Source organism: Heterodontus francisci, chromosome 36 (assembly GCF_036365525.1).
Source record: "Heterodontus francisci isolate sHetFra1 chromosome 36, sHetFra1.hap1, whole genome shotgun sequence".
Taxonomy (NCBI): domain Eukaryota; kingdom Metazoa; phylum Chordata; class Chondrichthyes; order Heterodontiformes; family Heterodontidae; genus Heterodontus; species Heterodontus francisci.
Genome location: NC_090406.1, coordinates 17,148,273 through 17,172,256, shown reverse-complemented (window position 1 = coordinate 17,172,256; position 23,984 = coordinate 17,148,273). Strand labels below are relative to the sequence as shown.

Here is a 23,984-nt window from a genome sequence, read left to right as displayed (position 1 = left end):
AAGGATCTTTGCTAACATTTGGAAAGAAATGGCCATGGAGAACGAAGTGCTGTGCCTTCTTCAATGAAACCTGAGATGAAAACAGCACATGGCTAAGTGCATATGTGGATATAGTCCTAGATTTGAGGTAACTCCTTTTACTCTCATGGGCAGTTTACGTTGACTGTTCATTCAAAACGCTTCTGAAATAATATGCTTGTGAAATTTCATTTATTTTATTGGGTTAGTACTCTAGCAGAATCCAACTCTTAAGATTGAACACCACACCAAACCTTACTATAATGCTTCATTCCTTGATCTTGTAGTCGTTCAGTTGTTTGCTGTATTCTACTCCATTGGCATATAATAAAGTGAGCACTCTAAAATATTGCCCCTTCAAAAAAAGGAAATTGGATCTTATACTGTTAGTGGCACAATTTTTGTTTCCTTAAATAGGATTTGCCTTGTTAGTGACTGTTTACTGAAAATTGTAAAAGTTACCACATTAATGTAATCAAATCCTTACACCTGAATAGTTTATATTTTGCTGAGTTGCTTCAAGTTTCCAAATGTAACTAATGGTCTCTCTTCATGTTACAGAACGAAACAGAGCGATGGCTTCAATAACGCTGTTGATGGCCCATTGACACTGAAGGCAGAGGAACGCTTGTGTGGTACGTTTGACATTACATTTGCACTAGGCTGTTGAGTATGTAGTTACATTTTAACTTTAAGTGCTAATAGATTAATAAACTTCATGTAAATATTTTTGGTGGCTCCTAAATTGCCCATCCATCACACTTCCATTAATTTAAGGCTAAAACTAGTACAGGTGATCACTTGCTATGTAATGTAATTGTTCAAGAAAGTTGTTGTGTTTACAGTTGCCTTCTCTATATTTTTTTTAGTAAAAGATGAATTGCCCTGTCCCATTGAGCCAGGCAAATAAAAATGAAGCTGCAAGACACCAAAGGAGTGCTTCGAAACACAAAACTGTTAGCTGATGTGCCTTTTTTTAAATACCCCAGAAACTGGTGTGTGGTCTATACTGGTATTTAATATATTAGTACCAGAATTGGTCTATTTTAGTAAAGTAAGTTTCTGTGTGTTGCAGCTGTAGGGATATGGTACAACAACTGAGATAAAAAGCCTAGCAATACTTTTTAATGGTCTCCAGTATATTGCGCTAAGCCAGAAGTGTTGGGCTTGCAATACATTATGGCCATATTTGGAAGCCCCAATCCATCATTATAGCTTCTAGTGTCTTAAATAATAGTCTTGTTCCATTATGTTGACATATTCAATATATGTAAAAGATATTTGGTCAAAGGTTCCTCCTACCCCATTTTCCTGCCTCCCTTTTTCTCAAAACTTCTACTGCTTGCTTCAGTATAGTCTCACTGGTGATAGTTGCCCTTCAGCACATTGCCCAATTCGTCAAAATCCAAGTTGAGCAGTGATGGTTTGAATCTTTGGAATTCTCTACCCCAGAGAGCTGTGGAGGCTGATTCACTGTCTATCTCAGCCTTGAATATATTCAGAATTTTGAACTATAGGGGGGGGGGGGTCAAGGATTATGGGAAATGGGCAGGAAAATGGAGTGGAGGCCGATTAGATAGATCAGCCATAATCTTATTGAAAGGTGGAGCAGGCTTGTGGGACCAAATGGCCTACTTCACGTGTTTCTTATGTTCTTATGGTGAATGGCAGCTATTTGTAATTGAGATATTGCAGTTAAACCTGTATTTTTATTTACCCATTGTTTACAGACATGCACTTTCAACATGAAACACTGATTAGTAATCAAAAGTGGAATCCTGGCTGATTTATCTCAACCCAGGTGTATAAGCAATCCTTTTGCTACCCAACTCAAATTGGTTAATCATGCACAGTTTGATGTCTTTCTGATTTGTATTGCTTAGCCTCTTGCTCGATAAACTCGCGGAATCATTGTGTGTTGAGGGGATGGTGGTTGCTGGCTGTGGTTAGCATGAAAACGTCAGGTCATACAAGTCTAACCTTGATTTCTGGACCCTATGGCTTTTCTGAAGATTATTGAATTATAAATCTGTCTTTTTCTAAGGTTCAGTAAAGTGTTTGAAGCAAAGCTGTTTGATTATAATTGACAGTACTAAGACCTGATGTTTACTTACTGCTCATACAACACATAACTTAAATTTGAAATCTTGCTATAGTTCATGGGGTCTCACTATTATAATTTTTAGGTCTGGATGTAATGTAGAGCATCTGGTAACTTAAGCAAATCTGACTGCACTATTTGTTCTAAAAAAAAAAGTATGGAAGTGCGCATTTTTAATTCAATAGGATGGGAATGATGAGCTATTTGTACACTGCTGTGAGAACATGGGAATTTGTCAGGTCAAATTTGGATTGGTTTATGGATTAATCTCAATCACTGCTATTTATATGTTCTGTTCAAATGTAATGTTTGTTTCAACTCATATAAAGAACTTAATATGTCATCTTATTTGCTTGAAGGCTAGCTTCACTCATGGATTCCATGAACATTCTAAACAAAAATGAAAACTAGATGAGCCAGGCTGGCTGGCTAATTCATAGTTCATTGGAGTTTTGCCAACATGCCTGATTGATTTCTGACTAATGCCATAGGGGATCATCTCCATTCCACTCCTTCAGGTGTGTCAGCTTGGAGCTAACTCCAAATAAAACCCCACAAGTAGAGATACGGTAGATTGTCATGCAGAGAGGTGCGAATCTTGTGACGAGAGACCGATTGCCTGTTAGATGACTAGCAATTACTTGTATCCTGCACAGGATGGGTGTTGGTCAGCATGAGTTGGCTCCCCAGACATATTCAGATTTTGAATTGGCTCAGATTTTATAGCGAGAGAGGGAAGTTGGAGGCCAGAGTTGAGAGAAGGATCACTGATCAACTGTCAAGTGTTTTTTCCATCTTGTGAAGAAATGAGTATCCCATGATAGTGTCAGTATTTAATTGTTGGATGCACTTGGACATTAGAGATATCGAGGGAGAAAATTATTTTTGATATGACGAAAGTAGGCATCTTGAACACCGCTTTAGACTGGAGGAGATGGTGAAACCATGATAGTTGATGGAGGTATTTCAGGGTGGACCCATCAAAGCGAAGAAGTGATAGCCGTTGGTTAGATTTGAGTGAGCTGAAAAAACATTCTGAAGAATTATAAACCAAGATTTCTTTCCCATTGAATGATATAGAGATCAAGATGTAGCAATTCAACTATTAAAGAAAGATGTAATGTAATTGAAAATAAGGAAATGGTAGACTTGCTATATAATTACTGTGTTTCTTCACAATAGAGGAAGACAGTACCAGAGCTATCAGGAAATATAAAAATAAATCATAGGGAGAAACTTGGATTTAATGCAAGTGGAGAAAACAGTAATGGTGAAAATAATGGGGCTGAAGATTGACAAATCTTCAGTACCTAATGATTTCTTCTACCCCAGGTTATTAAAAGAAGTAGGTGAGGAAATTACAGATGCTTTAGTAATGATCGCTTGATTCAAGAATTGTCCCTTTGGATTGTAATATTGTCAGTGTCACTCCATTACTGAAGAGTGGCGAGAGAGAAACCAGCAAGTTGTAGACCTTTTCTATAGACTTAATATCTGTTGTGGGGATGTTACATGAATCTCTTATTAGGGACAGTGATTGAGCACTTGGATAATTATGAACTGATCAAAAAGCCAACTTAGGTTTGTAAAGGGCAGGTCATGTATAACCTGGTTGAATTTTATTGAGGTGGCAGATTAGGGAGTGCATAAGAATGTTAATTATATAGATTTTCAGATGACATTTGGTAAGATTCCACTCAGACTTTTAGCAAAAATGAAAGAACATGGGTAGGGAATTGGTTAGGAGGTAGGAGTTTATTTATATAAATATTGGAGATTGTATTTTATCGATGACACATGAAGTTTGATGGCTGTAAATTAAGTGGCGCAGTCTTCTTTTCTTTGGCCTCCTTGTCTCGAGAGACAATGGGTAAACGCCTGGAGGTGGTCAGTGGTTTGTGAAGCAGTGCCTAGAGTGGCTATAAAGGCCAATTCTAGAGTGACAGACTCTTCCACAGGCGCTGCAGATAAAATTGGTTGTCAAGGCTGTTACACAGTTCCTCACTAAGTTAAGTGGCACAGTAAGTTGTGTATATGGGAACAGAAAGTTACAAAGGGACATAGTGAGTGTGTAAAGTTGGCAGATGGAGTTCAGTGTGGCGAGGTATAAGGTTGGACTTAAAAGATAGATCTGAGTACTTTCTGAACAATCAGAAGCTAAGAACTGGAGAAGCAAGAGATTTAGGGATTCATGTACAGAGATCATAAACATAGAAAATAGGAGCAGGAGTAGACCATTCGGCCCTTTGAGCCTGCTCAACAATTCATTATGATCATGGCTGATCATCCAACTCAGTAACCTGTTCCTGTTTTCGCCCCATATCCTTTGATCCCTTTAAACCCAAGTGCTATATCTAACTTCTTGAAAACATACAATGTTTTGGCCTCATCTGCTTTCTGTGGTAGCGAATTCCACAGGTTCACCACTCTCTGGGTGAAGAACTTTCTCCTCATCTCAGTCCTTAAAGGTTTACCCCGTATCCTTAGACTATGACCCCTGGTTCTGGACTCCCCCACCATTGGGAGCATCCTTCCTGCATCTACCCTGTCAAGTCCTGTTAGAATTTTATAGGTTTCTATGAGATCCCCTCTCACTCTTCTGAACTGCAGCGAATATAATCCTAACCGACTCAATCTCTCCTCATACGTCAGTCCCGCCATCCCAGGAATCAGTCTGGTAAACCTTCGCTGCGCTCCCTCTATAGCAAGAACATCCTTCCTTGGATAAGGAGACCAAAACTGCACACAGTATTCCAGGTGTGGCCTCATCAAGGCCCTGTATAATTGCAGCAAGGCATCCCTGCTCCTGCTACTAAAGTGGATAACCTCACATTTATCCACATTATACTGCATCTGCCATGCATTTGCCCACTCACTCAACTTGTCCAAATCACCCTGAAGCCTTTCTCCATCCTCCTCACAACTCACCCTCCAACCCAGTTTTGTGTCATCTGCAAATTTGGAGATATTACATTTAATTCCCTCATCTAAATCATTAATATATATTGTGACTATTTGAGGTTCTAGCAGCGATCCCTGCGGTACCCCACTAGTCACTGCCTGCCATTCGGAAAAAGACCCATTTATCCCTACTCTTTGTTTCCTGTCTGTCAACCAATTTTCTATCCACCACAATACACTACCCCCAATCCCACATGCTTTAATTTTACACGCTAATCTCTTACGTGGGACTTTGTCGAAAGCCTTCTGAAAATCCAAATAAACCACATCCACTGGCTCCCCCTCATCAACTCTACTAGTTACATCTTCGAAGAATTCTAGTAGATTTGTCAAGCATGATTTCCCTTTAGTAAATCCATGCTGACTGTCCGATTCTACCACTGTTCTCCAAGTGCTCTGCTACAAAATCTTTGATAATGGACTCTAGAATTTTCCCCATTACTGACGTCAGGCTGACTGGTCTATAATTCCCTGCTTTCTCTCTACCTCCCTTTTTAAATAGTGGGGTTACATTAGCTACCCTCCAATCTGTAGGAACTGTTCCTGAGTCTATAGAATCTTGGAAGATGATCACCAATGCATCCACTATTTCTAGGGCCACTTCCTTAAGTACTCTGGGATGCAGACCATCAAGCCCTGGGGATTTATCAGCCTTCAATACCATCAATTTCCCCAACACCGTTTCTCTACTCATACTGATTTCCTTCAGTTCTTCTCTCTCACTAAACCTTGTGTTCCCCAACATTTCTGCTATGATATTTTTGACCTCCTTTGTGAAGACAGAACCAAAATATGCATTTAGTTGGTCAGCCATTTCTTTGTTCCCCATAATAAACTCCTCTGTTTCTGACCGTAAGGGACCTACATTTGTCTGCACTAATCTTTTTCTCTTCGCGTACCTATAGAAACTTTTATAGTCAGTTTTTATGTTCCCCGCAAGCTTGCTCTCGTACTTTATTTTCCCCTTCTTAATCAATCCCATGGTCCTCCTTTGCTGAATTCTAAACTGCTCCCAATCCTCAGGTCTGTTGTTTTTTCTGGCGAATTTATATGCCTCTTCCTTGGATCTAATGCTATCTCTAATTTCCCTTGTAAGCCATGGTTTGGCTACCTTTCCCATTTTACTTTTGCGCCAGACAGGAATAAACAATTGTTGCAGTTCATCCATGTGCTCTTTGAATGTTTGCCATTGCCTTTCCTTCGTCGTCAGTTGTCAGGTCCAAAAACAATTAAAAGGACTATTGGAATGTTGGCCTTTTATCTCAAAGGGGTGGAAATTATGCTACAATTGTGTAAAGCACTGGTTAGATTACATCTGGAGTGCTGCGTTCAGTTCTGGGCAGTGTACTACAGGAAGGATACATTTGCCTTGGAGTGGGTGCAGTGCAGGTTCGCCAGAAGGATGCTAAAGCTAAAAGGGTTAACTTTTGAGGGCATATTGCATAGACTAGGCTTGTATTCATTTCAGGTCTATGACCTTCCATCAGATGAAAGGTCACAGACCTGAAACATTAAACGGTTTCTCTTTCCAAGGTGCTGCTGACCTATTGAATATTTCGAGCATTTTCTGTTTTATATATCAGATTTCCAGTATCCATAGTAATTTGCTTTTGTAAGCTTGTATTCCCTTGACTATAGATGATTAAGAAGTGACCAAGATGATTAAAGGATTTGATGTTATCAATGAAGAGAACCTATTTTCTCTGGAGTCCAGAAAGCATTTGATAAGATGCCACATCAAAGGTTATTGTGAAAAATAAAGGCTCATGGTGTAGGGGTAATACATTGGCATGGATAGAAGATTGGCTCGTTAACAGGTAACAGAGTAGACATAAATGGGTCATTTTTCTGGTTGGCAAGATGTAATGTGCGTCGTGCCCCGGGGATCAGTGCTGGGGCCTCAACTTTTTACAATTTATATAAATAGACTTGGATGAAGGGACCAAAGATATGGTTGCTAAATTTGCTGATGACCCAAAGGTAGGTAGCAAAATAAGTTGTGACGAGGACATAAGGAGGCTACAAAGGGATATGGATAGGTTAAGTGAGTGGGCAAAGATCTGGCAAATGGAGTATAATGTGGGAAAATGTGAAATTGTCCATTTTGGCAGGAAGAATAAAAAAGAAGCATATTATCGTAATGGTGAGAGATTGCAGGGCTCTGAGCTGCAGAGGGATCTGGGTGTCCTGGTGCATGAATCACAAACGGTTAGTATGCAGGTACAGCAAGTAATTAGGAAAGCTAATAGAATGTTATTATTTATTGCGAGGGGAATTGAATACTAAAGTAGGGAGGTTATGCTTCAGTTACACACTGCATCGGTGAGACCACATCTGGAGTGTGTACTTCCTTCCTCCTTTAAGGAAGGATGTAAATGTGTTGGAGGCAGTTCAGAGAAGGTTTACTAGACTAATACCTGGAATGGGTGGGTTGTCTTATGAGGAAAGGTTGGACAGGCTAGGCTTGTATCTGCTGGAGTTTAGAAGAGTAAGAGGTAACTTGATTGAAACATATAAGATCCTGAGGGGTCTTGACAGGGTGGATGTGGAAAGGATGTTTCCTCTTGTGGGAGAATCTAGAACTAGGGGTCACTGTTTAAAAATAAGTGTCGCCCATTTATGACCAAGATGAGAGATGTTTTCACACAGAGGGTCATGAGTCTTTGCAACTCTCTCCCTCAAAAGGTGGTGGAAGCAGAGCCTTTGAATATTTTTAAGGCAGAGGTAGATAGATTCTTGATAAGCAAGGGGTGAAAGGTTATCGGGGGTAGGCAGGAATATGGAGTCAAGGTTACAATCAGATCAGCCATGACCTTGTTGAATGGTGGAGCAGGCTCGAGGGGCTGAGTGGCCTACTCCTACTCCTAGTTCATATGTATGTTTGTATTAGTCCAGAACAAGGGGGCATATCCTTAAAATTAGAGCTAGGTCGTTAAAGGTGTCAGGAAGCACTTTTTCACAGACAGGGTAGTTGAGATCTGGAATTCTTCTTGTTTTCGCGTGCGCCCCCCCCCCCCCCCCCCCCCAAAAAAAAAAAGTTGGCTAGGTCAATTGAAAATATCAACGCTAAGATTGATAGATTTTTCTTTTGTAAGGATAATAACTGATGGAATCAAGGCAGGTAAGTGGAGTTGAGGTACAGATCATCCATCCATGATCTAATTAAATGGTGAGGGGCTAAATGCCCTAATGCTATTATTTACATATGTGCTTTGAGAGGAATGGAGTTTATAAGTACTGAGTGAGTATGCTGGGAAGTAAGTTCATGCTGAGAGGAATCATCAATATAAAGGTTGGTTGAAGATTGAGAGAAAGTAGAATGTTATTGATGAAAATATTTAGCATAGATGAGATTGGGACTTGGGAGAACAGTAGATGGCGCTTTCAATTTCCAGAAAATGTGTCAAAGCAATTTTGTAAAGACAGTAGAAAGATGAGGGGGAGTTTTATGCTGTCCACTGCAGCAAATTTGGTGGCGTGCGGGGTGATATAATTAGGCGGGCGGTGTTTCTCGGATTCCTGACGGGATATTTTAGAGGAATTAAGTCGGTGGTGGATTTGTGACATTCTGGGGTTCCCCCAGTGCAGTGGTGGATTGCAGCTTTGCATTTATTTAAATAACATGAATACTCATTACCATACGCATAGTTAGAATTTAGTCCCACCTGCCAGATTAAGTGAATGGCGAGTGATATTCCGGTGCCACCTGGTTCACAATTGTTTCAACGTTGTGTGCAGCAGTCTGATTTGTGCAGTTGAGTCTCAGGTCTGTGTTCTTCTTTCTTTAACTCATCTGCTAAACTAATGTCAGCATTGCAATGGATGTTTACCTTCACGCCAGCATTGGAATGGATGTTTACCTCCAGGCTTGGCACTAGCAGGGTTTTCTTAGGATGGCGGCAAAGGCATGGGCAGGGGCTACATGGAGAAGGAGGGCAGGGTCGTCGGGGAGGGAAGGGTGCGGTGATCGGGTGCATGGAGGAGCAGGGCAGGGTCGTCGGGGAGGGAAGGGTGGGGTGATTGGGTGCATCGAGGAGCAGGGGAGGGTGGAGTGTCCAGGTTGTTGAGTGGTTGATGAAGATGCATTTTGTCGGCTGCGGGGGGTGGTGTGTGGATTAACTCTTTGGCCTCCTTATCTCGAGAGACACTGGGTAAACGCCTGGAGGTGGTCAGTGGTGTGTGGAGCAGCGCCTGGAGTGGCTATAAAGGCCAATTCTAGAGTGACAGGCTCTTCCAAAGGTGCTGCAGAAAAATTTGTTTGTCGGGGCTGTTACACAGTTGGCTCTCTCCTTGTGCTTTTGTCTTTTTTCCTGCCAACTGCTAAGTCTCTTCGACTCGCCACACTTTAGCCCCGCATTTATGGCTGCCCGACAGCCCTGGCGAACGCTGGCAACTGACTCCCACGACTTGTGATCAATGTCACAGGACTTCATGTCGCGTTTGCAGACGTCTTTAAAGCGGAGATATGGACGGCCGGTGGGTCTGATACCAGTGGCGAGCTCGCTGTACAATGTGTCTTTGGGGATCCTGCCATCTTCCATGCGGCTCACATGGCCAAGCCATCTCAAGCGCCGCTGACTCAGTAGTGTGTATAAGCTGGGGATGTTGGCCGCCTCGAGGACTTCTGTGTTGGAGATACGATCCTGCCACCTGATGCCAAGTATTCTCCGGAGGCAGCGAAGATGGAATGAATTGAGACGTCGCTCTTGGCTGACATACGTTGTCGTACGTTGTGGATTAGATCAGTACAATGTGAAGATATTTGGCAAGAGTCTAAAGGGCGGGATGAGTGCTGTCAATGTCAGGGAGCTGTGGGGCAAATTGAGGGTACTGGCTAACAGAGGGAATGGTCACAGTCAGTGGGGGCAAGCAGATTCTGTAGGGGGGAAGGTCAAGTCTAACGCGTGGGTATTTGACAGCTTCATATGGAACGAAACGGGACTTGGCAGCAGTGGTCAGTCTGATATGAGGATGTTTAAGGGTAAGAGTCGGCATGCCGATAGTAACGGGAGTCAGAACGGGGGGAGGGATGGCATGAATAAATTGATGATTATATTGCACAGTAATGGGGGGAGGCTCAATGGTGGTACAGGAAACGGTAACTCTAACATTGGGTGGGTCAAGGGTGATGGCCTCAATCTGGAAGGTTGCATGAGGAGGTGTAAGATGGGGAGACTCGTCCTGAATTCCAGGTGCACCGTTTTCTCCAACGATAATGGAAACCATGTGGACACTCAGTGAAAGCAAGGAGAGTGGGAGGAGGCAAATAACAGTGGGTGTGTCTTCTCCCTGGTTGTAATTTGGAGGTAGATAAAAGGGAGCTGTTCATCGTCTCGACATTGCAGCTCACTGGCAACAGAGGGTTGAATCACCATGCTCTGCTTATTTATTGTTCAGAAAAGCCACAATGACATGGATATCATACACCTTGGGAAGACGAGTAAAGGGAGAGACTAAGGAGGGCTCTTTTTGCTTCAACTCATGATGCCTGAGCAACAGGCAGAACAAGAAGGTGAGGATGCTCCAAATGATAAGATCCAGGAACAGCCTTATCGAGGATGGGCATTGCCACATCATCACATCCTCAGGGCAAGGACAAATTGCCTACAAATGTCAGAGAAGCACATGGATGTCACAGAACTTTGTAGGATCCTGTGGCGTGACCTGCAGCCTCTTGGCTTCGATGGGATTCCCATGCCATTTGCCTTCAAGGTGACAGAAAGAGATCACCTTTTTCAACGTGCTGATGATTTCATCTACTTACCTGTAGACGAGGACAACCAGACAGCAAGGTCTGTGGCCTTCAGCGGCATCATTGGGATCCTTAGAGTGCAAGGGGTTATCAACTCTACTCATGTGGCCATTAGAGCTCCCTGGCCTGCTGTCTTTGCCGATTACAAAGGCTTCCATTCTAAACATGCAACTGGTTTGCAACCACAGGAGACAAATGATGCATGTTCCTCATGTTTCCCAGGGAGCTGTCATGACTCCTACATTTTGAGGAACTCCTAGCTGCCAGCAGTTTTGCGGAACCAGCTGAAGTGGACAGATGGATCCTGGGTCACCCTTTGTACATGGTTGATGACACCAGTCCGTCATCCCCAAAGTGCTACTGAAGAGAGGGACAATGCTGTACAGGCATCCATCTGAGCCATCATTGAGCACATCATTGGCATGCTGAAAATGCGATTCCATTGCCTTGACTGGTCTGGAGGGGCTCTTCAGTACATGCCACAGAGGGTGTCACGAATAATTGTTGTCTACTGTGCCTTGCACGACCTTGCAATTCGACGTGGCAACATTCTGCAGGTGGAAGAACAGGAGGAACACCAGTCCTCCTCCGATGAGGGTGACTGAAGTGGGTGAGGAGGAAGACAATGACGATGATGCTGTCATCAATATGAGCGCTGTGGAGAGACATGTAAAGGACATCAGGGAGAACCTAATTTATGCATGTTTCAGCCAACAATAAGCCGCATCATCAAGGAACGTTAGGAGAAACAACAATTCCCAATTAAATTCACTTTTGCATGAGGTCTTATGCATATCTGCAATCTTAATGAAGCATTGCTGCACTTTCATGTCATTGGCATTTGAAATCATCTGTGGGCTACGATGTATGCAACTACACACCACTGCAAGCTGACTGTAGAAAACGAAAGTAAGGCATGACAGTATTGGAAAAAGCTAATATTCATCAGTAAGAAAAACAGTCATCATTGAAGATTGAAGGCTCAAATTCCAATGAGTTATGGACACTGGACATTTCCTGAGATGCTTTGCAATCTGGACATTTCCTGCCATAAGCCTCCAAAAAAAATCTTTCTATCCAGCTGTAATAAAGCAAAACATTAACAAAAGTGGATCAAATTTTGCATGAAATAAAAATGTATTAATAAAGCTTTTCCATTGTTACAATATGTACAGCACCCATGCCACCTTCATGCTCAAAACTCTTTGAATTTATTTTTTCTCCCACTATGTCTAGGTGCTACGCCGACATTAGCAGCTGAGGTGGAGGCAGTCTGTTCAGTGCACAGCCCCGTTGCTGTGGATGACCATGGCGGGTGTCCTCTGGAAGAACAGGGCGTTGATGGCTCCATCCTACTGGGGTCTGCAGCAATGGTGCTTGAGTATTCCCCGTGTGCTCGTCTGCTGGAGGTAGGGGATCAATGTCTGGGGCAGGACGAGACACCGCTTACCCTGGGGGTGTCCTGAGTGGAAGGCCCTGGGCAGCTGTCACGAGCTGCTCTTCCATCTGTGTGTATGATGGCACCTGCCTGTCTGTCTGAGCAGAAGGGTCACTTGGAGAGAGGGGAAGGGTCACCTGGAGGGAGGTCCAGGTTCCTCATCCCCCTCTCGCCTAGGCTCTGCTGCATGGAGCCAATGGCAACAGCAGTGGACTGCAGGTCAGATCGCATATGGCTCGAGTGCTCAACCAGACTCGCCATGGAACTAACCAGACTCTCAACTGAGGAAGGATACGCTGAAATGTCTGGGACATGGCAGACGTCATGGCTTGCATGGACTCGTCCATGGTATGCGTAAAACCATGCATGACCTCAGCATCTCTGACACATTTTCCCCATGGCTTTGCACATCCAGCAGACTTCATAGCTACAAACAGGATCATCATGAGCATGAGGCTGAGCAGGGGGTTGGTCCCCAGCAGTCCTTGGATTGTCAGGGGACTTAGCTCGCACGTACTCCCTCAGCTGCTGGGATATGTCTATCATGCACACCAGCTTGTGACCCAAATTCTCATCTGAAAAACCCCCCCTGCTATGGACTGCGTGGATGTATTGCGCTGGTGGAGGCAGGTGATGATGTACCCTCTGGGGCTTTGGCGGCTTCTTCCTCCCCAGAGGAGGATCCTTGGGCCAAGTGGCATTCTGAGAGTCGAATGCGAGCACCTACTGTGAAGACACAAACAGAAACACTTTAAGCATGTGCTTCCTTATGGCTGTAGGAGTAGAGATGACACTTCATCATTGTGGCTCCTGTCTTGCCATCTCTGCTTACCCTGCCTCCCTCCTATCTCGCGATTTCCGCCGCCGCCTCTTCAACCGTGGTCTGCAGTCTTATGTCAGGGACCCCTCCTCCCATTCTAGCATGCTGATACAGGTTGTGGTTTCGTTTATCCTGCAGCAGACAGTGCAGATTTAATGACGTGGCAAATGATGCATCACAACCATTGCATACATGCATCAACATCACTCATTCTGCAGTGGCTTTCGAACAACACATCCAGTCACATAAACAATGCCAATCACAGCTTCTTATTTCCATCAATTCAAGAGTTTCTTGCACATCAGTATATTTTCCCATTCATTTCAAGACTGCATGCAGTCAAAAAAAGCCGATTGGTGCATCCAAAGCTTCCTTCTAGCACCCTGTCACATTCTCTCCCTCCATCTGCCTCTTTTTTTTCTAGACTGCAAAGCTTCAGGTTCTCATTTTTCCTCTCAACTCGGCCCCCCTTGGTGGCTTTGTGACCAAATTTAAACAAAGTGCAGATTGATCATTGAATTGCAAATCGTTGGCATAAATTCTGCAAACTTTAAGGATTAACATAAATTATATTTTCCGTTCTCCTGTTCTGCCTATAGACACCATGGGTGGAATTTTATGAGTGACAAGGAGTTCCCGACAGCAGGACCGGAAGTTGTCATAACTTCCTCTTCCGCAGCAATTCCCGTCTCCCACACGATTTTGTTGTATGTAAATTAGCCATGCAGCAACAGGCATGGGGGACAGGTGGGATCGTGTGGGGGGGGGGGGGGGGGGGTTGGTGCGGCCTTTCATTGGTGGAACCTGACGTCACTGCCCCAAACACCATGATCGCCACAGATATAAAACATTTCTGTGCTTGCAGCCTCAAGGATCAGTAGCCTTCCTTTCATGCAAGTTTTTTTTTATTCATTTGTGGGATGTGGTCATTGCTGGCTAGGTCAGTATTTATTGCCTATCCCTAATTGCTCTCGAGAAGGTGGTGGTGAGTTGCCTTCTTGAACCGCTGCAGTGCTTGGATGTAGGTACACCAACAATACTGTTCGGAAGGGAGTTCCAGGATTTTAACGCAGCGACATTCGCGCCACACAAGTGCCAGGCAATGACCATCTCAAACATGAGAGAATCTAACCATCTCCCCATGATGTTCAATGGTATTACCATTGCTGAATCCCCCACTTCAACATTCTGGGGGTTACCATTGACCAGAAACTGAAGTGGACCAGTCACATGAAAGCTGTAGCTACAAGAGCAGGTCAGGGTCTGGGAATTCTGTGGTGAGTAACTCGGCACCTGACTCTCCAATGCCTGTCCACCATCTACAAGGCACAAGTCAGGATTGTGATGGAATACTGTCCGCTTGCCTGGATAGGTGCAGCTCCAACAACACTCAAGAAGCTCAACACCATCCAGGACAAAGCAGCCCGCTTGATGGGCACCCCATCCACCACTTTCAACATTCATTCTCTTCATCACCGATACACAGTGGCAGGATTGTGTACCATCTACAAGATGCACTGCAACAACTCACCAAGGCTCCTTCGACAGCATCTTCCAAACCCATGACCTCTACCACCTAGAAGGACAAGGGCAGCAGATGCATGGAAACACCACCACCTGCAAGTTCCTCTCCAAGCCACACGCCATCCTGACTTGGAACTATATCGCTGTTCCTTCACTGTCACTGGGTTAAAATCCTGGAACTCCCTTCCAAACAGCGAGTTGATAGGAAAAACGAGAACCTGAAGCATCGCAGTCTAGAAAAGATGCAGATGGAGGGAGAGAATCTGACTAACATAGGGTGCTAGAAGGAAGCTTTGAATGCACCAAATTGCTTTTTTTGACTCCATACATTCTTTAAAAGAGTTGATATGATTACATGAGTGAGCTGCTTAATGTTAGTTTGAGCAACTAACTGTTGATGGAGAGGCGGTAGCAAACAAATCTTTTCATTCTAGGATTCTTTAAAAGTATCTGCCATGAAAATATTAATGACAACACCTTCTCGGCCTCCTCTCCCATTCCACATGGTTCAGTAAAACTAGTAATTAGCAAGAAAATGTCTGGGTCAAAACCCAAGCCCTCATGCAATTTTTAAAAATGGAGTCACTGTTCACATGTTTGGCTGGAGAAGAACAAGAATCCAATTTTGTTTTTCCTCTCCCAACTCGAACACTAAGGTAAATTGCATACCCTTCATTGATGCGCAATGTAAGAACTACTAATTTTACACAAACCGGGTACTGAAGTGACTGTATGACTCAGTACTATATTGTACAGCCATCGCAGTTGCTATGGTAAGAATTCTAGGCTGCTCTGATCATTGGAATAGTCATGCATTTCTTTGAAACCTTGCTGAGGAAAGGATTATATGCCTAGTGCCACCGCTATTAGAATGGTGTCAGCATGTACTATTTTTAATAAAGCACAAAACTGCTGCAAGCAGTTATTTCAAATGATGTGCGTGTGTGGAAACAACCTGGCACAGGATGTGCATTAAAAAAAAATCTGATTGGAAAGCAAATTGGAAATCCAAGATATCCATTTGTCTGGATTTCAAATCTAAAGGGAGATTGTGTTGCTGTTAGATGATCACAGGGTGGGGGAGGAAAATCATGGAAGAATGTAGTATAATCCCCTGTATCAACCAGTAGAATCAATACTGATTGAACTCATTCTGCTTAGCCACATGGCACTTAAATGGACTGCATGCCATACCAACAAAAGAACAGAAATGGAAAACTGTAAATGGACCATAGAGAAAGATGAAGTCACTAATTCTAAATACTGTAATATATAGAGTGAACTGAAGTGCACTCCAAGGTGTGACAACTGTTTATATGCTATTTTATCTTGCATCCATTCATTTTATTTAAATTGTGTTTTATATGCATTAAAAAAATAACTGAACATTACAGAATTTGTTCAGTTTTTGTAGAATTTGTTTTACTCACCAATAGCCATTAGGCTATGTAATTTTGGAAGACATTTGGGAGAACAAGATCGATACAAACAAGGAAAGCCTACAACCCTCCCAACTCCATCGTGGTATCCAACTTTTTTTCTTAAATATTCTAAGGTTTTTGCCTCTTACCCTCTCTAAAAGTCTGAAAAATTGTGTGTGGAAGAACTTCAGACCTAAATTTGTCTCAATAGTTTGAACCTGTGTTCGATTGTCTTATTGCTCGTATTTTATTTTTTAGGTGGTGTTCAGTATCAATTTCCTATTTCCTACCTTTTATGCGCCTGTATAAGCCTGCAGGTTTCCTCCTTTCAAGGTTGCAGCATACATTTTCCCCCTTATTTCCTCATAATTCAGTCCTTGTGGCTCTTCCCATTGCCTCTACTAGCATTTAAATGTCACCTTTATCTCTGACTAGGCCCCGAAATAGCACCACTCCTCTAACAAGGACCTGTTGCTTTTAGTCCTTTGTTACCAGCTTTTGAGCTTAAATATGAGCCTATCATACAGAACTTTGTCAGATGCTTTTTGGAGATTGAGGTACACCATATTGTGGGGTTTTCCATAGTCCATTTGAATGTTTCTACAGAAAAGTCAGCAGTTGGAAAGGATTTTCCCCTCTGAACCCAGATTTGGTTACCATTTACTAGATTATCTGTACAAAGGTAATCAAGTTTATTAGTAGTTGGTTCCATCATTATTCTTCATATTGATGTAAGACAAATGATCCTGTAGTTGCCAGTCTTTGCTTGTGTCTCCCCTTTTGAATATGGGCATCATATCAACTAGTTTCCAATCTAGCATGACCTCACCAGTGTTCAAAGATTCCCTTATAGTAAAGGTCAGTGCATCGTGAATCGCATTCCTTGTCTTAATACAGTTACACAAATACTATCCATCCTTGTGGATTTGTTTTGAGCCCTTAAAGACTATCTAGAATTTCAGTTTGTTTATTTCAATTACTTCTAATTGGATTGATATTATTTAGCATGACACATTATGTCTGTCCTAATGCATACTTGGAGGAACTATTCATTTAGTATATTAACTATATAGTATGCTCCTGCACTGTTTCGGCCTCATTAACATCGCCTCTTCTCTAACTGCGTTTTTACTGTTATGTTGAAGAGGTTTCTTTCTTTCCTGCTTTCCACCTGCAGCCATGCTTTTTTTAAAGGTTTTGTTTGCCCCTCTGCTCATCCTCATCTTTTTTTGCATGTATTCAAGTCTATATCTGCTAATGCTGGAATTAATTAATCTCGCATTCTAGCATTATGTGTTCAAAAGGTGTATCACTTGGCCTTTACTGATGTATTGTTGAACAATGCCCCTCACCCCATCAATTTGTTTTATGTTTCCCCCATTTCCTCAATTTTTATCCCTTTAAAAAAAAATATATATAACGTATGTAACCCCTAGTCCTCAGAATTCCTAAAGTCCAAATCAAATTGAATGAGTTTTTTGTGGTTGTTACCACCTTCCTCTATGTTATCTGGGTCATTTACCATTACCAAGCCAGGATATGCATTGCCTGTAACATAATAAAAACAAGAAATGCTGGAAATACTCAGCAGGTCAGGCAGCATCTGTGGAACTGATTCAGGTCACTGACCTGAAATGTTAACTCTGCTTCTCTCCACAGATGCTGCCAGACCTGCTGAGTATTTCCAGCATTTCTTGTTTTTATTTCAGATTTCCAGCATCTGCACTATTTTGCTTTTACTTTATGCATTGCCTCTAGTTGCTTCCCTGATTCAGTGGGTTATGAAATATGATTAGTAACTGACTCCATGCTGTACCAGCTCCCAATTCTGAGCCAATCATGTAGTCCCAGATTTTTATTTGATTCATTAAAGTCCCCATTAAAATAGCTTTTCCTGTTTTCACATACCCGTCTTAATCTTTCTTAGGATATATGGCACAGAAAGTGGCCATTCCGCCCAACCATTCCATGTTGGCGTTTATGCTCCACTCAAGCCTCTTCCCATCTTTCTTCTAAATCTATCGTAATCCTCCTATTCCCTTCTCCTTGGTGGCTATCTTGTATTGATGGCCTTTAATATTGCTCTTCCCCACAAGAGTCAACACTCTTCTCTGTATACACTTCATCAAAACCTTTTCATAATTTTAAAGACCTCAATTAGGTTACCCCTCCGCCAACTTTTTTCAAGAGAAAAGAGACCCACCCTGTCAATCTTTGGCTGATACATATACTGTTACGACCAGGTGAGAAAGGGGGTCTAGGGCTCCCCTCTCTGCCTTTTCTTGGTTTGGCCGTAACCAGGTTTAACTTTTAAAACAGTGTTTTAGCTTCCCCTCTGAGTACTTGCTCACTGCTCTCTTGTAATTGCAAAGAAATCAACCAGACAGGTTTTCTCAGATTTAAACAAGAAAGGTGTAAGTTTATTAACCTTAAAATTCTAACTCAGTTAAAACTGCTAAAAATGCGCGATGCGGCTACGCTAGCATGCGTACGCGATAAACACACGCAAATAGAGACAGGAAGAGAAAGAATTAAAAGGTTGGGGGGGTGGGGGAAGGCTTGAAGTAGTGGATGGAAATTCAGTTACTGATTTTGAGTTGGATGTAAAGTCTTTGTTTTAAGTCTTGCAGTTCTTGTTGGGGCCCAGTGCATACTTTCAAATTTGTTTCGCTGGCCTTCAGTCTTGAGACTTAAGTTACTTCAATGGGTCCTTGGAAATTTGCGAGAGAGAGGTGCTCTCTTCTTGAAGTTCAATTGTAGTCTCTTCCTTTCTGGGTCCTGCACAATTCAAAAAGCCCCAGGTTGGCCAGCAGGTTAGTCATGTGACTACCTCCTTGTTTGGAGCAGCCTCGCCTGCAAGGTTTGTGGCTTCCTCCAAACTTACCAGACACACTCAGTGGGGGGTGTGGAATCCTGACTTTTAGGCATTCAATGACTCTCAATGTCTTTAGATCATCATTATTGACAAAACTCATCTGGCTAATTGAATCTGGGGGTACTCCCATTGTCTCTCCATGCCACTATCTTTTAGAATGCAAATGTGCAGCCATGTTTTCAGCCACTGTTTCTGTGGGGTTTTTTTTAAACAAGTTATGTTTATTGTCCAGGAACAATTCAAAAATAATGTTCTGGATGATGAAATTAATATGTTTCATTCTGGCAGGTGTGGTTTCTATCACAAGACCCACACATTTCTGGTATCATCCTTGTAAATCTATGCACCCCCTCCAGTGCCTTCATATCTTTTTTATATGATGACCAGAACTGAACGCAGCACTCTTAAGTGTGGTCTAACCAAGATTCATTACAGGTTTAGCATAACTTCTCTACTTTTCAATTCTATCCCTCTAAAAATAAAGCCGAGTGCTTGGTTTTCTTTTTTTAATGGTGTTGTAACCTGTGGTGCAACTTTGTGATTGGTGTATTTCTACTGCGAGATCCCTTTGTTCCTCTACCTCACCTAGTCTTGCACCTTGCAAGTAATAAATGACCTCCATATTCTTTCTACCAAAATGTACTACCTCACATTATCTGTATTGAACTGCGTTTGTCAATTATTTGTCCAATCTGCAAGTTTATTAATGTCATCATGCAATTTGTTGCAGCCCTCAGTATTGACTATTCCCACCCTAATTTGGTGCCATCTGCAAATTTAGAAATTGTTTTTTGATTCCAAAATCCAAATCATATATGTAAATTACAAACAGCAGGGGTCCCAGCTCTGATCCTTTTAGAACATCACTTCCCACCTCTTGCACTCTGAATAGCTACCCTTTACTCCCACACTCTGTTGTGGGACAACCTTGAGAGGACCACCTTAAGGAGCTATTAGTGAAGATCGCTGAAGGAAGTGATGTTGTGCAACACATGACCAGTTAGTTGTGGGTGGAGCCCAACAGTGTAAGACGTGTGTGCCTGTGCAATAACTATGTATATGCATGTTCCAGTTAAGTTATACTAAAACCCATGCTTACTTTGGACATTACTTGTAGTCCTGTGAGTCTTGCAATAGATCACACACTAAAGGAACAAGTAATATTACACACTCTACATTCTGACTTGAAGGCAGCTAGCAATCCATTCTGCCACTTGTTCCCAGACTCCACATTTTCTGACCTTATTCATTAATCTATTATGGGGCACCTTATTGAAGGCCTTTTGAAAATCCATATAATTTACATCTACTACATTACCAATGTCTCTTTCTTACTTCCTCAAACAATTCAGTGAGGTTGGTCAACAAGATTTTCCCTTTTGAAATCCATGCTGACTCATTATATATTTTTTTGTAGATGTTCTTCACTTCTCTGCTTTAGTAGGGATACCATTATTTTTCCTTTCATTCTCATCTGGCAATGTAGCATACTCCTATGCCAAATTTCTAGCTACAAGCCAACTGCCAGCATATATTGGAAAATTGTAGGTGTGCTGCCTGCAATTTTGTCCATTGGAATCAGTAGATGGAAAATTACAGTTGTTTTTGGATATGTGCTAATAGTGGCATGGTTTCTTGGCACAGCTACATATTCTCATAACATTTACTCTCTAGTGTTAGCTTTAAAGATATCCAACCAGAATAGCTCAGATGTGTAGCTATCCATCTCCCAAGAGGACAACTCATTTAATTTCTTTTTTTATTCATTCATGTGGGTGTCGCTGGCAAGGCCAGTATTTGTTGCCCATCCCTAATTGCCCTTGATAACTGAGTGGCTTGCTCAACCATTTCAGAGGGCAGTTAGGAGTCAACCACATTGCTGTGGGTCTGGAGTCACATGTAGGCCAGACCAGGTAAGGACGTCAGATTTCCTTCCCCAAAGGGTTAGTGAACCAGATGGGTCTTTACAACAATCAAATTTAAATTCCGCCAGCGGCTGTGATGGGATTTGAACCCATGTCCCCAGGGCATTAGCCTGAACCTCTGGATTGCTAGTTCAGTGACATTACCACTATGCCATTGTCTCGTGCCCTTCATCTATCGAGCTATGTTACTGCCTTTTTTGGGTGCTGGACCCTTCCATTTTCTATTATCACTGCAATGGGCATTAGGTCTGCTAGCTTTCTGATATTCCTATTACATCATCTCTAGGATTATAGGAAGTAGGAGCAGGAGTAGGCCATTTGGCCCGTCAAGCCTGCTCCGCCATTCAAATGGATCATGGCTGATCATCTACTTAATTTTTTCCCACTATCCACATATCCCTTGATGTCATTAGTAACGAGATATCTATCGATTTCTGTCTTGAACATACTCAACGATTGAGCTTCCACAGCTCTCTGGGGTAGAGAATTTCACAGATTCACCACCCTCTGAGTAAAAAAATTCCTCCCCATCTCAGTCTTAAATGCCTGCCCCTTGTTCTAGACTCACCAGCCAGAGGAAACATCCTATCCACATCCACCCTATCATGCCCCGTAAGAAATTTGTAAGTTTCAGTGAGATCACCTCTCATTCTTCAAAACTGTAAATACAGGCCCAGTTTCTGCAGTCTTTCCTCATAAGACAATCCTGCCATCCCAGGGATTAGTCTGGTGAACCTCAATTGCACTCCCTCTATGGAAAGTATATGCTTCCTTAGATAAGGAGACTAAAACTGTACACAATAATCCAGGTACAGTCTCACCAACTCTTTATACAATTGAAGCAATACAACTTTACTCCAGTACTCAAATCCCCTTGCAATGAAGGCCAACATGGCATTTGCCTTCTTAATTGCTTGCTGCACCCTGCATACTTTTAGTGACTCATGAACAAGGACACCCAGGTCTCTATGGACATCAACACTTCCCAACCCTATATTTCATCTACCATGTTCTCACTTAGCCTGTCCAAATCCCCTTGTAGCCTCCTTGCATCCGCCTCGCAACTTACATTCCCTCCTACCTTTGAATCATCTGAAAATTTGGAAATATTACAGTTGGTCCCCATATCCAAGTCATTTATATAGATTGTGAATAACTGTGGCCCAAGCATTGACCTTTGCGGTACCCCACTAGTAACAGCCTGCCATTCCTGAGAATGACACTGCTATATCTCTCCTGCTATAACAACCTCCAGTTCAGGCATTGCACTTCTAACTCCTCATTCATGTGTGCACATCTTGTAGAAATGTCTCTTCTGTTCTGGCATCTGACAGCTACTTTCTACTCCTTGATCAGTCTAGTTCCTAAACGCTCTTATTGAACACTTCGTATACCGAACACTAATAATGTAACCGATCATTACCTTGCACCCTGAATTTAAAGGTGAAATTTACATACATGGCTTTACAGCTGCTGTATGATGACCTTCTCTACCTGATGCTTTAGTAAACTAACTTTTTTTCAATATATTCTGATACAGTTTCAGTTACTTAAATTACTATATGATACAACCGCTCACGTGTACTCTTGTTTATGCATGCTATTATGGAATTAAAACAAGCACCTTTAATTGTAGCGTACATACCCTGGTGCTTTATGCAAGATTGGAGGGGGTGAAAATAAATGGAAAAAGTTAAAGGAACAATTTATAAACCATGTTGGGAGAGTTGACTGAAAAGTTGAAGATGATGGATTTGAAGAGAAGGTTTATAATGGTGGCAAAGTAGATTTTAGGGAAGGAGTTCTAGAAGGCAGGAGGAGGGTGTACAGTAGGCTAGAGATGGAGTACTGAACGATATGTGGGGTTGGGAAAACCATGAGCAGGTTTGAGGACAATGTCCTTAAATGCATAAAAATCAGACAGCCAGTGTCGGTCAGTGAAGATTGGGGTCATTGAGTCTTAGTGCAGCATAGAATATGGACAACAACAAGAAATGCTGGAATCACTCAACAGGTCTGGCAGCATCTGTGGAAAGAGAAGAGAGTTAACGTTTCGGGTCAGTGACCCTTCTTCGGAACTGACAAATATTAGAAAAGTCACAGATTATAAACAAGTGAGGTGGGGGTGGGGCAAGAGATAACAAAGGAGAAGGTGCAGATTGGACCAGGCCACATAGCTGACCAAAAGGTCACGGAGCAAAGGCAAACAATATGTTAATGGTGTGTTGAAAGACAAAGCATTAGTACAGATTAGGTGTGAATACACTGAATATTGAACAGCAGCAAGTGCAAACCTGAAGAAAAACAACCTGAAAAAAACAGTGGGTAAGCAAACTGAACAAACTAAGATGAAATGAAATAAATGCAAAAAAAGATTGTAAAAAATGTAAAAAGGAATGTTAAAAAAAAAAGGAAGAAAAAATAACTAAAAATGAAAGTAAAATGGGGGGCTGTCATGCTCTGAAATTATTGAACTCAATGTTCAGTCCGGCAGGCTGTAGTGTGCCTAATCGGTAGATGAGATGCTGTTCCTCGAGCTTGCGTTGATGTTCACTGGAACACTGCAGCAATCCCAGGACAGAGATGAGAGCAGGGGGGAGTGTTGAAATGGCAAGCAACCGGAAGCTCAGGGTCCTGCTTGCGGACTGAGCGGAGATGTTCCGCAAAGCGGTCACCCAGTCTGCGCTTGGTCTCCCCAATGTAGAGGAGACCACACTGTGAGCAGCGAATACAGTATACTACATTGAAAGAAGTACAAGTAAATCGCTGCTTCACCTGAAAGGAGTGTTTGGGGCCTGGGATAGTGAGGAGAGAGAAGGTAAATGGGCAGGTATTACACCACCTGCGATTGCAGGGGAAGGTGCCCTGGAACGGGGACGAGGTGGTGGGGGTAATGGAGGAGTGGACCAGGGTGTCGCGGAGGGAACGATCCCTTCGGAATGCTGACAGGGGAAGGGAGGGGAAGATGCGACTGGTAGTGGCATCACGCTGGAGGTGGCGAAAATGGCGGAGGATGATCCTTTGGATATGGAGGCTGGTGGGATGAAAAGTGAGGATAAGGGGAACCCTGTCACGGTTCTGGGAGGGAGGGGAAGGGGTGAGGGTAGAGGTGCGGGGAATGGGTCGGACACGGTTGAGGGCCCTGTCAA

At 42.6% G+C, this 23,984-nt stretch overlaps 1 protein-coding gene across 2 annotated transcripts in view; it reads left to right on the top strand.

The window, feature by feature from the left end:
• Positions 1-23,984, top strand: part of LOC137351619 (cold-inducible RNA-binding protein-like) — a 46,510-nt gene that overhangs the window by 6,977 nt on the left and 15,549 nt on the right. For both annotated transcript variants that reach the window (XR_010969527.1, XR_010969528.1), the window contains exon 7: positions 580-653. The gene's annotated coding sequence lies outside the window, so the exon portion shown is untranslated. The remainder of the gene's footprint in view (positions 1-579; positions 654-23,984) is intronic.